Source organism: Phyllopteryx taeniolatus, chromosome 14, assembly GCF_024500385.1.
Source record: "Phyllopteryx taeniolatus isolate TA_2022b chromosome 14, UOR_Ptae_1.2, whole genome shotgun sequence".
Taxonomy (NCBI): domain Eukaryota; kingdom Metazoa; phylum Chordata; class Actinopteri; order Syngnathiformes; family Syngnathidae; genus Phyllopteryx; species Phyllopteryx taeniolatus.
In genome coordinates, this window is record NC_084515.1 from 25,965,660 (window position 1) to 25,979,026 (window position 13,367).

General features: G+C 47.6%; 1 protein-coding gene across 6 annotated transcripts in view; it reads right to left on the reverse strand.

Annotated features, from left to right (window-relative positions):
• Positions 1 to 13,367, reverse strand: part of LOC133489270 (xenotropic and polytropic retrovirus receptor 1 homolog) — a 246,898-nt gene that overhangs the window by 164,132 nt on the left and 69,399 nt on the right. The gene's annotated exons all lie outside the window — the stretch shown is intronic.

The following is a 13,367-nucleotide window of genomic DNA, read 5'->3' on the forward strand; positions in this document are numbered from 1 at the left end:
CATTATGCTCCTGCTACAAGACATGCGGCCGCAAGTCCGATGACCACACTTATGCTAGAACATGGTGTACGTTATGGACAATCCGTGGTGAGCACAGAAGTCCAATAACAGAACACCACTCGGGTTCTGATCGAGGGGGCCGTTCCTCCCAATCAGGCCCTTCCAGGTCTCACTGTGATTGCCCATGTGAGCATTGAAGTCCTCCAGCAGAACGATGGAGTCCCCAGCGGGAGCGCTCTCCAGCACTCCTCCCAGGACTCCAAAAAGGGTGGGTACTCTGAACAAATAGGAACAAACAACAGTCAGGACCCCTCCCCCGACCCGAAGGCGGAGGGAGGCTACCCTCTCGTCAACCGGGGTGAATCCCAATGTACTGACTATATCTAGTTGGAACTTCTCAACCTCAAACACCAGCTTGGGCTCCTTCCCTTGCCAGAGAGGTGACACTCCACGTCCCTTGAGCCAGTGTCTGTAGCCGGGGATCGGATCAGCCACCGCCCAGCTCACACTGCGTCAGACCCTTATGGTCCCTCCCACAAGTGGTGAAACCATGGGAAGGGGGACACACGTTACCCTTTCAGGCTGTGCCAGCCCGGGCCCCAAGGGTGCAGCCCCGGCACCAGGCGCTCACCTTCGAGCCCCACGTCCAGGCCTGGCTCCAGAGGGCGGCCCCGGTGACCCGCATCCGGGCAAGGGAAACTGATACCCATCTGTCTAATTCATCATAGGGGTTTTTGGAGCTGCGCTTTGTCTGGTCCCTCACTTATGACCTGTTTTCCATGAGTGACCCTACCAGGGGCGTGAAGCCCCAGACAATTTAGCTCCTAGGATCATTGGGACACACAAACCCCTCCACTACGATAAGATGACGGCTCAAGGAGGGGTGAATGAGACATTCAACATAAAAATTCCCATTCCTAATTCAGTGTTCAGCTCATTCAGAATATCTTGGGAACAATTTTCTCCATTCCAAAAATTCCCATATTTGCATTATTCAACACTTTATACTGTAGAATTCTGAAATTTTCACAGTAAAATTTCTACATTGATGACATATTTTACATTCCCTCCTTGTTCAACACTCTTGACCGATTAGAACCATTCTGAATTCTAAAGATTCAGATCATTTAGGACATCTCGTAAACGATTTCCATTCCCAATATTGCCTAAATTCCATCCACCCATCCATCCATCCATTTTCTGAGCCGCTTCTCCTAACTAGGGTCGCGGGCGATTTGGAGCCTATCCCAGCAATCGTTGGGCAGGAGGCGGGGTACACCTTGAACTGGTTGCCAGCCAATCGCAGGGCACATACAAACAAACAACCATTCGCACTCACATTCACACCTACGGGCAATTTAGAGTTTTCAATTAACGTGCATGTTATTGGGATGTGGGAGGAAACCGGAGTGCCCAGAGAAAACCCACGCAGGCACGGGGGCCGGGGATTGAACCCCGCTCCTCAAAACTGTGAGGCTGACGCTCCAACCAGTCGGCCACCGTGCCGCCACCTGAATTCCAATTAATTAAATAATAATTCAACCCATATCAAATTCAAAATATTCTGCTCATTCATGACATCTAGGGCACTATTCCAATTCCCAACATTCCCAAATTTTCTTAAAAAAAAACCCCTCCCAAATTAAAATTTTACATTATTTCCTCCTGCTTCCATATTTCTTAACTGACTCAAACTATTCCAACTTCAATTTGTTCAGTTCATTCCCATTCCCCAAGTTCCCAAAATTTTAAAATAAAATTTCCAAATTAAGAGACTTTTACATATTTACCTCCTCCTGCCATAATTCTCTTCAGACCCAAACCATTTGCAGTCTTACATTCTACTGTACAACCACTTCAAACAACAAAGACTATGGTCAAATACAATAAAAATACATTAAATTTAAAAAAGAATCATAGGACGAGAATAGAACAGTCGAGTTGCAAATGATTCAATGCCCTTACAATGAAATGACCTTGATGAACAAGAATATTCACAGACACTTCAGTTCATTTTCTATACGAATTAGTTCAAAGTTCAGTTCATCGTTCCATAAATGAACTAGTTCCGTTTATAGCTCATAATTAAAATTTTGAGCTAAGTTCACCGTTCCAAAACCAAACTAGTTCACAATTCTTTCTTTTTTTCCCCCCAATAAGTTGCTGATGGGCTATTATCCTCCAAATACTGGCATTTCATTTCCCCATTGTTGCCACCCATGCAGTCCACACTAGTAGCCAGCTGTACCTTTCATCCTTAAATGTCAAAAACATGAGGAAAATCTGGTTGCTTGACTGGTGTTTTTAAAAATGAGGAATTAAAAAAACAATAATTATTATTATTTTTGTTTTGTGTTTTAAAAACAGGACTTTAGTCCTAAATGTGCAAACAAAACACAGAACACAGTATGACTGGGAACGAAGGTGAAAGGACATTAATAACTTTGCATTCCTCTATAAAAATAAATAATAAATAAATAATTTTAATGCAGCCCTATGGGGGGCACAAGTCAGTGCAAACTGTAGGCCGGTCCCAAGCCCGGATAAATGCAGAGGGTTGCGTCAGGAAGGGCACCCGGCTTAAAACCTTGCCAAACAAATATGAGCGTTCATCCAAAGAATTCCATACCGGATCGGTCGTGGCCCGGGTTAACAACGACCGCCACCGGCGCCGTCAACCTGCGGGGCGCCGTTGGAAATTCAGCTACTGTGGGTCGAAGTCAAAGAAGAAGAAGCGGTGGAAAGCGGGTTCTTTGGCAGAAAGAGAAGAGGAAAGCACAGAGCCTAGAACTCAATGTGGGGACTTTGAATGTTGGGACTATGAGAGGAAAATCTCGGGACTTGGTTGACATGATGATTAGGAGAATGGCTGATATATTGTGTGTCCAGGAGACCAGGTGGAAAGGCAGTAAGGCTAGATGTTTACGGGCAGGGTTTAAATTATTTTCCCATGGTGGAGATGGGAAGAGAAACGGAGTCGGTGTTATTTTAAAAGAAGAGTTGGCTAAGAAGGTCTTGGAAGTGAAAAGAGTATCAGATCGAATGATGAGGCTGAAATTTGAAATTGAGGGTGTTATGTGTAATGTGATTAGTGGCTATGCCCCACAGGTAGGATGTGACTTAGAGGTGAAAGAGAACCGGGGTGAATCCCAATGTACTGACTATATCTAGTTGGAACTTCTCAACCTCAAACACCAGCTTGGGCTCCTTCCCTTGCCAGAGAGGTGACACTCCACGTCCCTTGAGCCAGTGTCTGTAGCCGGGGAGTTAGACGAAGTAGTTCTGAGCATCCCAGACAGAGAGAGAGTCGTGATTGGTGGAGATTGTAACGGACATGTTGGTGAAGGAAATAGGGGTGACGAAGAAGTGATGGGTAAGTACGGCATTCAGGAAAGGAACTTGGAGGGACAGATGGTGGTAGACTTTGAAACAAGGATGCAAATGGCTGTAGTGAACACTTTTTTCCAGAAGAGGCACGAACATAGGGTGACCGACAAGAGCGGAGGTAGAAGCACGCAGGTGGATTACATCTTGTGCAGACGATGTAATCTGAAGGTCGCAGTTCGATGATCGACTTTGTGGTCGTGTCATCGGACTTGCGGCCGAATGTCTTGGACACTCGGGTGAAGAGAGGGGCGGAGCTGTCAACTGATCACCACCTGGTGGTGAGTTGGCTCCGATGGTGGGGGAAGATGCCGGTCCGACATGGCAGGCCCAAACGTATTGTGAGGGTCTGCTGGGAACGTCTGGCAGAATCCCCTGTCAGAAGGAGTTTCAACTCCCACCTCCGAAAGAGTGGTCCGAGTGGACCATGTTCCGCGCCTCCATTGCTGAGGCGGCCGACCGGAGCTGTGGCCGCAAGGTGGTCGGTGCCTGTCGTGGCGGCAATCCCCGAACCCATTGGTGGACACCAACGGTGAGGGATGCCGTCAAGCTGAAGAAGGAGTCCTATCGGGCCTTTTTGGCCTGTGGGACTCCTGAGGCAGCTGATGGGTACCGGCTGGCCAAGCAGAATGAAGCTCTGGTGGTCGCTGAAGCAAAAACTCGGGCATGGGAGGAGTTCGGTGAAGCCATGGAGAAAGACTTCCGACGGCTTCGAGTAAATTCTGGTCCACCATCCGACGTCTCAGGAGAGGAAAGCAGTGCACCACCAACACTGTGTATAGTGGGGATGGGGCGCTGTTGACCTCGACTCGGGACGTTGTGAGTCGGTGGGGAGAATACTTCGAAGACCTCCTCAATTTCACCGACACGCCTTCCCATGAGGAAGCAGAGTGCGGGTTCTCTGAGGCGGGCTCTCCTATCTCTGGGTTTGAGGTCACCGAGGTAGTAAAAAAGCTCCTCTGTGGCAGGGCCCCGGGGTGGATGAGATTCGCCTGGAGTTCCTAAAGGCACTGGATGTTGTGGGGCTGTCCTGGTTGACACGCCTCTGCAACATCGCGTGGACATTGGGGACAGTGCCTCTGGATTGGCTACTGCCCCCGCGACCCGACCCGGATAAGCGGTAGAAAATGGATGGATGGATATCAGAATCGTCTTTATGTCCAAAAAACACACGAGGAATTTCTCTCCGGTAATTGGAGCCGCTCTAGTACGACAACAGACAGTCAATTGACAGAGAACACTTTTGGGACATAAAGACATTTGAGAAAAACAGTCACTGAGCAATAAAGGGTTGCTAGTTATCTGGTAATGCCGGTACACTTTTAATTTTTTTTTGACAATTGTGCAAAAAGATCCAGAGTTCTCTAGCACTTAGACCAGTTCGAATGACTAATATTGCAATAGTCTGGTGCAATGACCATTGTCCAAAGGGCGCCGAGACTTCAATCTGGGACAATGTTGATTGTGCAAATGTTGCAGATAATCCTCAGTCAGTGTGCAAATGGAGCAGAAGCTACTCTGGCGTGAGGGGCCAGTATTGGTCAACAACAGATATGGAAATAGTGCAGCATGGTGACTTTATCCGAGGTCAGGTCACGGGGGCAGTAGGTTTAGCAGGGACGGCAGACTTCCCTCTCCCCAGCCGCTTAATCCAGCTCTTCCGGGGGGATCCCGAGGCATTCCCAGGCCAGCCGAAAGACTGCGCGTGTCCTGGGTCGTTCCTGGGGTCTCCTCACGGTGGGACGTGTCCGAAACACCTCACCAGGGAGGCGTCGGACCGGTATCTTCCCCCACCATCGGAGTCAACTCACCACCAGGAGGTGATCAGTTGATAGTTCCGGCCCTCTCTTCACCCGAGTGTCCAAGACATGCGGCCGCAAGTCCGATGACACAACCACAAAGTCGATCATCGAACTGCGACCTAGGGTGTCCTGGTGCCAAGTGCACGTGTGGGCACCCTTATGCTTGAACATGGTGTTCGTTATGGACAATCCGTGATGAGCACAGAAGTCCAATAACAGAACACCGCTCGGGTTCTGATCGGGGGGGGCCGTTCCTCCCAATCACGCCCTTCCAGGTCTTACTGTCATTGCCCACGTGAGCATTGAAGTCCCCCAGCAGAACGATGGAGTCCCCAGTGGGAGCGCTCTCCAGCACCCACTCCAAGGACTCCAAAAAGGGTGGGTACTCTGAACTGCTGTTTGGTGCATTGGCACAAACAACAGTCAGGACCCATCCCCCCACCCAAAGGGAGGCTACCCTCTCGTCCACTGGGGTGAACCCCAATGAACAGGGATAGTGCCCTGTATAATTGCACAAGAAACCAGCTGACTAAAGAAATTAACATCGCAAAGAGAAATTATGCAGTAAAGTTAGAAAAACAGTTTACCACTGACGACTCTAAATCAGTCTGGCATACATTACAATCGCATTAAATCGCTAACCAATTGACGATCCCCCCAAGCTCAGAACAATAGTGGACAAGCCGACGACTTGAACACCTTCTACTCCAGATTTGAAAAGGATGCTTCCATACCACACACCCATCCAGCCACACCACCGACCACCATCACACCTCTGACTTCTGCATTGACCATCCATGAACAGGATGTAAGACACATCTTCAAACAACAAAAGATTAACAAAGCGGCAGGCCCAGACCTTGTGTCCCCATCCTGCCTCAAAGTCTGCGCAGACCAGCTCGCTCCAGTCTTCACACAGAGCTTCAATAGATCTCTGAAACTGTGCGAAGTACCTTCCTGTTTTAAATGCTCCACCATCATCCCAGTCCCCAAGAAAGCTGCAATCACCGGTCTTAATGACTACAGGCCTGTCGCCTCAACATCTGTGGTTATGAAGTCCTTTGAACGCCTCGTGCTGGAACACCTCAAGAGCGTCACAGGTCCCCTGCTGGACCCCCTGCAGTTTGCCTACCGAGCAAACAGGTCTGCGGATGATGCAGTCAACATGGGACTGCACTTCATCCGAGAACACCTCGACGGCGCACGGACCTACGCGAGAATCCTGTTCGTGGACTTCAACTCTGCGTTCAACACCATAATCCCTGAACTCCTCTCCTCAAAGCTTCTCCAGCTCAGCGTCTCGCCTGCCATCTGCCAGTGGATTTACAGCTTCCTGACGGGCAGGGGGACACCACCTCATCTACACGCACTACCAGCACCGGGGCACTCCAAGGTTGTGTCCTCTCTCCGCTGCTCTTCTCTCTCTACACAAACAACTGCACCGCAACGCACCCGGCTGTCAAACTCCTGACGTTTGCAGATGACACCACAGTCATCGGTCTCATCAAAGACGGTGACGAGTCTGCGTATCGATAGGGAGTGGAGTGGCTGGAGCTGTGGTGCGGCCGACACAACCTGGAGCTGAACACGCTCAACACTGTAGAGATGATTGTGGACTTCAGGAGGCATCCTTCGCCACAGCTGCCCCTCACGCTGTCCAACTGCCTTGTGTCAACCGCCGAGACCTTCAAGTTCCTGGGAATTATAGTCTCTCAGGACCTGAAGTGGGAATTCAACATCAACTCCGTCCTCAAAAAGGCCCAGCAGAGGATGTACTTCCTGCGGCTTCTGAGGAAGCACGGCCTGCCACAGGAGCTGTTGAGGCAGTTCTACACAGCGGTCATCGAATCAGTCCTGTGTTCTTCCATCACAGTTTGGTTTGGTGCTGCTACAAAAAATGTCAAACTCCGACTGCAAGAGACAATCAAAACTACTGAAAAGATTGTCGGTACCCCACTACCCACCCTTGAGGACTTGCATGCTGCTAGAACTAAGACAAGAGCATGCAAAATCCTCTTGGACCCTTCACATGCTGGTCATCAGCTCTTCCAGCTCCTTCCCTCAGGTAGGCGCTACCGAACAATGCAAACTAAAACTAGCAGACATTCCAACAGCTTCTTCCCTCTTACCATTAACTTCTTAAACAGTTAAATTACAATTCCATTGCAACATGCTGCCAATTTTTTTGTCTTGAGTTTGTTGTCACATGTCTGTTGTTGACCAACACTGGCCACTCATGTGCCTGAGTAGTATCTGCACCATTTGCACAATCGACTGAGTAGTAGCTGCAACATTTTCACAATCGACATTGTCCCAGATTATCGCACTGCTAGTCACTTTAAACTGGATACATTTCTTGAAGTCTCGGCGCCCTTTGCACAATGGTCATTGCACCAGACTATTGCTCTATTAGCCATTCAAACTGCTCTCATTGCTAGAGAACTCTGCATCTTTTTGCATAATTGTCAAAAAAAAAAAAAAAAAAAAAAAAAAAAAAACTGTACTGGCATTACCATATTACGAGCAACCTTTTATTGCTCAGTGAGTTTTTCTCAATGTCTTTACGTCTCAAAAGTATTTTCTGTCTGTTGTCGTCCTAGAGCGGCTCCTTGTGTGTTTTTGACATACTTGGCAAATAAATATGATTCTGATAAATAGTCTCACATGTGGTGATGTCATATAAGCGAATGAGGTGTCAGGAGCCCCAGCAAGGCTGGAGCAATGAACCTTGGTGGTATTCTCTGCACAATATTGGAAAAAATGACATTGCAATTTTCCTTAACCCTGCGATATAGATTGCAATGGTAAAATACTAAGCATATCATACACGTAACATGAAAACCAGCACACATTTATCTTTTTTCTTCTCTAGAAAAAACTATGCTCAGTAGAGCACAAAAGTATACAGTTATTTGTATGAAGGCTACCTTTATTAAAAAACACTGCTGTATTTGCAATAGTCCAGCCAGACATGAAGTTAAAATAATTTCTTTTCATGCCCAGTGATGCTGTCGTCATTGGCACATTCCTCACACTTTTTTTAAAATAATAATGTATTTTACACCTATGTTTTAACATATTCAAGTATTTCTATATTTGAGTGCATTAGTTTAAGCAAAACACATTGTATACACCTAAAGTTTGCCACTTCAATAATGCCGCGGCTCTCCACTTCCCCAAAGTGTAATGTATTGCGAAATGTATTTGTTCATCACATGCTGAAGAGAAATACCATAAAGGCATGTGTGTAATTTTTTTCCGGCATCCTCATTAATAGTTATCGTACAAAAAATAAGTAACTCAGGGCTGCTCTGTGTGTCTTGTTTGATGGGTTATAATTTACAGTAACATTGGTGCAAATCTTATTAGCATGTATAACAGGTCCCTCTGCTGGTCACCTATTAATATTACAGTTCATTGACTGCATATCAATACACCTATATTGTGAAGGACCCTGCGATGTGACAATTGCATTTATCGACATTGCGATGACAATGCTCAAACGATATATTGTGCAGCCCTACCAGACACCCTACAGAGGAAACTGATTTCGGCCACTTGTGTCCGCAATCTTGTTCTTTCGGTCAGACTCACAGCTTGCAACCATAGGTGAGGGTGGGAACATAGCTCGACCGGTAAATCGAGAGTTTCGCTTTTCGGCTAAGCTCCATCTTCACCACCCAAAGTAGTGTGCAACATTATACTCGCTTATAAGGTCCTACACAATATTGCTACAAAGCACAGTATCCCTCTCTGTGATGAAGTCAATGATGCACCTGAGCCAGCTGATAATGAAGAAATACTGTACCTCGGACTTTCTCTTAGAGTGAGATAGTGACTGGACATGCAGTTAGGGATGCCACTGTCAGGAACAATTTTTGAACAATGATTTATGGATGTGTCTGCAAATATTAAGCATTCCAATTTGAGTTTGAATTTAATACTTTATTGTTAGATTTTTACAGCTTTTGAGAGTATAATTTTATTTTGACTTTAATGATCTGTCGTGTGAAGTAAGGGTGCGCGGTATAAACGGCATACTCGGGAGAAAGTGCAGATTTGACCGAAGGTATCGCTTTGGACTCCATCCATTTATTTTCTTCCGCTTATCCGAGGTCGGGTTGCGGGGGCAGTAGATTTAACTTATCTCTCCCCAGCCACTTCCTCCAGCGCCTCCGAGGGGATACTGAAGCGTTCCCTAGTCTCTCCAGCGTGTCCTGGGGCGTCCCCGGGGTCTCCGCCCACTGGGACATGCCCGGAACACCTCACCAGGGAGGCGTCCTGGAGGCATCCTAAACAAATGGCCGAGCCACCTCATCTGGCTCCTCTCAATGCGGAGGAGCAGCGGCTCTACTCTGAGCTCCTCCCGAAAGATCGAGCTTCTCACCCTATCGCTAAGGGAGAGCCTGGAAGCCCTGCGGAGGAAAATCATTTCGGCCGCTTGTATCCGGGATCTTGTTATTTCGGTCACGACCCACAGCTTGTGACCATAGATGAGGGTAGGAACGTAGATTGACCAGTAAATAGAGAGCTTCGCTTTTCGGCTTAGCTCCTTCTTCACCACAACGGACTGATACAAAGTCAGAATTACTGCAGACGCTGCAGTAATTCCGCCTGTCGATCTCCCGTTCCATTCTCCCCTCACTCCTGAACAAGACCCCAAGATATTTGAACTCCTCCACTTGGGGAACGCTCTCATCCCCGAACTGGAGATTGAACTCCACCCTTTTCCGACTGCGGACCATGGTCTCAGATTTGGAGGTGCTGATCCTCATCCCACCCGCTTCCCACTCGGCTGCGAGCCGCTCTAGTAAGAGTTGGAGATCATGGCCTGATGAAGCCAACAGAACCACATCATCTGCAAAAAGCAGAGATGCAATACTGAGGCCACCAAACCGGACCCTTTCTACACCTCGGGTGCGCCTAGAAATTCTGTGCATAAGAGTTATGAACAGAATCGGTGACAAAGGGCAGCGTTGGTGGAGTCCAACCCTCACCGGAAATGAGTGTCCAATTTTCTGCCGGCAATGCGGACCAAACTCTGACACCGGTCATACAGGGACCGAACAGCCCGTATCAGGAGGTTCGGTACCCCATACTCCCGAAGCACCCCCCACAGGACTCCCCGAGGGACATGGTCAAACGCCTTCTCCAAGTCCACAAAACACATGTAGACTGGTTGGGTGAACTCCCATGCACCCTCGAGGACCCTCCCAAGGGTGAAGAGCTGGTCCACTGTTCCACGTCCAGGAAGAAAACCACAATGCTCCTCCTGAATCTGAGATTCGACTGGTCGGACCGGCAACATCACCCATCATCGGAGCCAACTCACCACCAGGTGGTGATCAATTGACAGCTCCGCCCCTCTCTTCACCCGAGTGTCCAAGACATGCGGCCACAAGTTCGATGACACGACCATAAAGTCGATCATCATACGGCGACCTAGGATGTCCTGGTGCCAAGTGCACGTGAGGACACCCTCATGCATGAACATGGTGTTCGTTATGGACAAACCGTGGTGGGCACACAAGTCCAATAACAGAACACCACTCGGGTTCTGATCGGGGGGGCCGTTCCTCCCAGTCACGCCCTTCCTGGTCTCACGATCATTATAGCACACAATAATTCCTAAATAAAAAGTATTTGTATTTATTGTCCTGTTCTGTACTGTATAACGACTGCTGCCTGTATAATTTCTTCTGCCTCTTGGCTTTTGAAGAGATTTTATCTCTCAAAAAGCTTTTACCTGATTAAATAAAGGATGAAATATAAAATAAGGCCTGCCCGTGAGCTGCTGGACTGTGATGTGAGACCTTCACCTGTCAATCCAATGATGCTGAAAATGCGTTCGCTGAGGTCATCTACTGCCTGAATATTGATGTGTGCCGCTGTGCTTATGGTTTATAAACATTTAACTTACCCAAAGGTGTTTTCCCCACATAACACATACACGCACAGATATATACAGCGGATAAAATAAGTATTTAACACGTCACCATTTTTCTCACTAAATATAGTTCCAAAGGTGCTATTAACCTGAAAATTTCACCAGATGTTGGGAAGAACCCAACTAATCCACACATATAAAGAAAGTAGAACAAATAAACTCAGAAATTAAGTTGTATGTAAAAATTCAAAATGACACAGGGAAAAAGTATTGAACACGAAGAAAGGGTGGTGCAAAAGGCAAGCAAGTAGCAATCCAGCCCCTTGTCAGTGCAAATGCATATCAGCTGGTTCAGTCCTAATTGATGACCTACAAAAAAGTCTCATTGCCAAGGTGTGAGTGAAGATGTTAGAATAAATATATATAAATTATCTCATGTTTACTCTAATCAAAGCATGCATTTAGCAGTATAATGTTGATCGTATCATAAAAGTTGACGTCTGTGAAGAGGACTGTGCCCTCATCAAAAGGTAGCGGCTGGAACATTTTCCGGTCAAAGGTCAAAGGTTGAAGTAATCAGCGCTGCTGAAGAACACATCTGCATCTGGACCATGAGTCATATATGTGATTGTTTTACGTTGCTGCTGTGTGTGCCCTTATCTCAAGAGAGCAGGAGCAACGTTTGTGTAATTAGGAACAGCCCTAAGAAAATAAAAAGAGAGGGATCGGCAGAGTGTGCTCAGAGCGGTAGGAGATTGTAACTGCGAACAACTGACCGTTCTCCTCGCGAGTAAATGTGCAAATAATAGCGCAACGGTGGACGACTGGTTAGCACATCCGCCTCACAGTTCTGAGGACAGGGGTTCAAATCCCGGTGCCGCCTGTGTGAAGTTTGCATGTTCTCCCCGTGCCTGCATGGGTTTTCTACGGGTACTCAGGTTTCCTCCCACATCCCAAAAACATGCATTAATTGGTGACTCTAAATTGCCCGTAGGTGTGAATGTGAGTGCGAATGGTTGTCTGTTTATATGTGCCCTGCGATTCGCTGGCGACCATTTCAGGGTGTACTCTGCCTCTCGCCCGAAGATAGCTGTGATCGGATCCAGCACGCCCTCGACCCTAGTGAGGATAAGCGGAATGGAAGATGCATGAATGAATGAATGTGCAAATAATACAGTCCTCTACAAATTTAGACCAGCTTGAGATGACTTGTAGTGCAATCATCTGGAACAGTGACAATTGTGCAAATGGTGCAGATACTTCAAGCACGAGTGCCCAGTATTTGTTAACAACAGGTACGCAAATAGTGCAGATTAACAAGACTACTATAGTGAGTGCACAAAAAATATAGTAGTTTCCCAACAGAGATGTGCATAATTGGCAGCATGTTATAATGGAATTATAAATTAACTGTTTAAGAAGTTAATGGCAAGAGGGAATAAGCTATTGGAATGTCTGCTGGTTTTAGTTTGCTTTGTTCAATAGCGCCTAACTGAAGGAAGGAGCTGGAAGAGGTGGTGACCAGAATGTGGAGGGTCCAAGAGGATTTGGCATGCTCTTGTCTTAGGTCTGGCAGCGTACAAGTCCACAAGGGTCGGTAGGGGGGGTACAGCCAATTTTTTCGAAGTCTTGATTGTCCGTTGCAGTCTGAGTTTGTCCTTTTTTCTGGCAGCGCAAAACCAGATTGTGATGGATGTGCTCCTGTGGCAGACCATGCTTCCTCAGAAGCCGCAGGAAGTACATTCTCTGCTGGGCCTTTTTGAGGCGAGAGTTGATGTTGGTCTCCCACTTCAGGTCCTGAGAGACTGTAATTCACAGGAACTTGAAGGTCTCATCGGTTGACACAGGGCAGTTGGACAGCGTGAGGAGCAGCAGTGCCAAAGGATGCTTCCTGAAGTCCACGATTAACTCCACAGTTTTGGGCGAGTTCACCACAGTGCCAGGCGCTCTACTTCCTATCGATATGCAAACTTGTCACCGTCTTTGATGAGGCCGATGACTGTGGTGTCGTCTGCAAATTTCTGGAGTTTGACAGCTGGGTGGGTTGAGGTGCAGTCCGTGTAGCGAGAGGAGGAGCGGAGAGAGTACACATCCTTGCGGTGCCCCGGTGAATGCGGATGAGGTGGTGTCAGGAAGCTGTAAATAGGATCCTCGCGTAGGTCCCCGCGCCGTCGAGGTGTTCCAGGATGAAGTGCAGTCCCATGTTGACTGCGTCGTCCGCAGACCTGTTTGCTCGGTAGGCAAACTGCAGCGGGTCCACCAGGGGACCTGTGACGCTCTTGAGGTGGTCCAGC